The sequence below is a fragment of the Schistocerca cancellata genome, chromosome 1, assembly GCF_023864275.1.
Source record: "Schistocerca cancellata isolate TAMUIC-IGC-003103 chromosome 1, iqSchCanc2.1, whole genome shotgun sequence".
NCBI lineage: Eukaryota > Metazoa > Arthropoda > Insecta > Orthoptera > Acrididae > Schistocerca > Schistocerca cancellata.
This window is the reverse complement of record NC_064626.1, coordinates 906,783,671-906,784,552: the sequence shown is the minus strand read 5'-3', so window position 1 is coordinate 906,784,552 and position 882 is coordinate 906,783,671.

Here is an 882-nt window from a genome sequence, read left to right as displayed (position 1 = left end):
GTACAGCCCTCTCGCAGTGTCCGGAGCAAGTATGGTGGGTCTGACACACCGGTGTCAATGTGTTCTTTTTTCCATTTCCAGGAGTGTATCTTTATGCTGCTGCAACTAGTTTTTAGCGCTCGTGTCATGGTAATGCAGACTTTAGAGCTTAAAAAGGGCGTACACTGTATTTTATTTTCCAAATATATTACATAACCAGTCACTGACGTGGAAACAAGAGAGCTGGAGAATAGCACGACATCATCTAGTCCACAACACAATCACAAACTGCCCTAAGGTCGCCCGCTGGTCAAGGGTAAAACATTCACTACTACAACACCTATGATAAATTTCCTGTAACAGTTTGTACTGAGGTGACAAGTCATGGGATAGCGATTTAGACATATATAGATGGCGGTAAAATCGCGTACACACAGTATAAAACGGCAATGCTTTGGCGGAGTCGATATTTATATTCAGGTGAGTCATGTGAAAAGGTTTCCGATGTGATGATGTCTGCACGACAGGAAGCAGCAGACGTTGAAGGCGCAGTGGTAGTTGGAGCTAGACGCATAGGACGTTCCATTTCGGAAATCGTTAGGTAATTCAGTATTCTGAGATCCAAAGTGTGCCAAGAATACCAAAGTCGAGGCATTACCTCTCACCAAAGACAACGCAGTGGCCGACGGACTTCACATAATGCTAACAGAGAAGCAACGCTGCGTGAAATAAGCACAGAAATCATTGTAGGCATAGGACGTACGTGTCCGTTGTGACACTGCGGCAAAGTTTGGCGTTACTCGGCAACGGCATCTGTGGAATATAACCGAGAGGCCACTTCGTCCACAAATTCCTGCACCGGCAACACTTTCGCAGTTATGGTCAGCTATAGAGGCAGCATGG